This window comes from Atta colombica, unplaced genomic scaffold (assembly GCF_001594045.1).
Source record: "Atta colombica isolate Treedump-2 unplaced genomic scaffold, Acol1.0 scaffold1, whole genome shotgun sequence".
NCBI lineage: Eukaryota > Metazoa > Arthropoda > Insecta > Hymenoptera > Formicidae > Atta > Atta colombica.
This window is the reverse complement of record NW_017259183.1, coordinates 1,817,366-1,819,429: the sequence shown is the minus strand read 5'-3', so window position 1 is coordinate 1,819,429 and position 2,064 is coordinate 1,817,366. Positions and strand designations below refer to the sequence as shown.

Below are 2,064 nucleotides of genomic sequence, written 5' to 3'. Positions count from 1 at the left end.
TTTTTCAAAAATATTTATTATTATATATAAATAAAAACTTTGTTTATAACAAAATTTATAACAATCCATTTTGACCATTCCAACAACAATAACAATCCACACATAGTAATATAAACATAATCTCTTGTATTAAAATTACAGCAGTTTATGTGATATACATTCTTATGTATACATTCTCATAAAAAAAACGTTAATAATTTTGAAAATAAAAACAGAGATAGTGTATTCTATTAAAGAACTATTTAAACTTAAAAATTAAAACTTCATTTTAAAAAAAGGATTAAAAAAATATCAAAAGACTCCTTCGAGCCGGATTTGAACCAGCGACCTATGGATATCTGTGCTCGTAATCCTTCCAACTACAGTCCACCGCTCTACCAACTGAGCTATCGAAGGTACTTGTGGGGCTCCGCCAATGAATTCATTATATGCTAGAATTTAAATTGCGTTATTAACTTATTTAAAATTTGTAGATATTAAAATATCTTTTCCCAAGACAAAAAGCAACTTATCAAATAATTTTGCAATATTAGATGTTCAGATCTTATATTGTTAATTATTCTTTAAATACGTGTTAATAAATATTTTAAAAACAATTTTTCTTAAATAGTAAGTAATTGATGAAATATTTAGAGAGAGAAATTTACATAAACTATTTTAAATAAAAATTTATATAAAATTTGTTTCTTGTTGTTTATATAAATACATGTTATTTATATAAAATTTCTTTAGAAAAAAAATAATTATAATTAGAAAATATATATTAGTTTTTCTCTGTACTGTAAATAATAAATTATTATTCTAGATTATACTTTGTCATATTATTCTTATAATAATTCTTATAATAATCTAAGATTGAATTTTTAAATTAAAATTTAATTGTCATTGGCGGCAATCTGCAAATGCTGCTCATACATTTTACAGTCAATGAACTAATCAATGTAATATTGACAATTTTATAATAAATGGATTATGAAATTTTACTATAGAAAATTTAGCTAAAAGGTGATTTAAAGGCTATTTAATCAATAATGTTTCAGGAACCGACCTTTTTTGATAATGTCATAGCGTATTATGTGACATCAACTGCAATTTTAATCTTTGTTACTTCACTTTGTTACTTTGTTGCTTATTATTCAAGAAAAGTCTCGAGGTCATTGACTTTGTACTCGTATGTGGAGTTTGATTTAAATATTAGGAAATTCACACAAATAAAACATATAGATATTACAATTATACAACATCAAAATGCAATTAATACAACAACCGTATAAATAAGCTGATTATGTTACATTATTGATCATTATTTTGACATCAACTATAATTACGTCTTTAACGTTTATTATTTGCATTTGAACAAATAATAATAGCTTATTTGCTGAAAATTTAATAAGTTAAATATTTAATATAAAATATGTCCAGTAAATGAGAATGGATTGAAAGGGATTCAGTTCTTTAAAAAAACTCATTTGCGAGAACATTAAGTGAATCTTTTTCAATCTGAACGCACTTGTATTCTTTTATAAAATTATAGACAATCATCAGACAATTCTAAAATACGTTATCATGAATTAAAAAATATAATTGTAATTATTTAACTCATTTATCAGTACTTCTCAATTCAAAATTTTGAATAGGAAATGCAGTTTTTCAATATTTGATTGGATCTATACATATATATATATATAATTGGATAGAAAAATTGTATTTCCCATTCAGAATTTTGATTTGAGGGCTAAATAAATTAAACTTCCGGGAAAAAATGTTATATATATGGACAAGTTTTATATATAATTATATATAATTTTATGTAATTTTATATAATTATATATACGAAACATTTTTTCCCTGGCATATATACAATTTTTATGTTTTGTCAAGATTATTCCACGAAAATGGCCTCTGTTATCTACCAAAGAGGCTATCAACGAAGATGCTGAGCAATACAATGCGCAGAAATTTCGGCATCCAAATTGTATGAAAATCAAAGCATCGATATCGAAACAGATCTATTTGGGAGATAGATTTTTACCCTCTCGACGCGGTTATAATTTCGATATGGCT

General features: G+C 24.2%; 1 non-coding gene across 1 annotated transcript; it reads right to left on the bottom strand.

Moving 5' to 3' along the window:
- Window positions 1-300: 300 nt before the first annotated feature.
- Window positions 301-396, bottom strand: Trnay-gua. Its single transcript has 2 exons — window positions 360-396; window positions 301-336 (listed from the first exon to the last, which is right to left on the bottom strand). It is a non-coding gene; the product is annotated as a tRNA-Tyr (tRNA).
- Window positions 397-2,064: the final 1,668 nt, after the last annotated feature.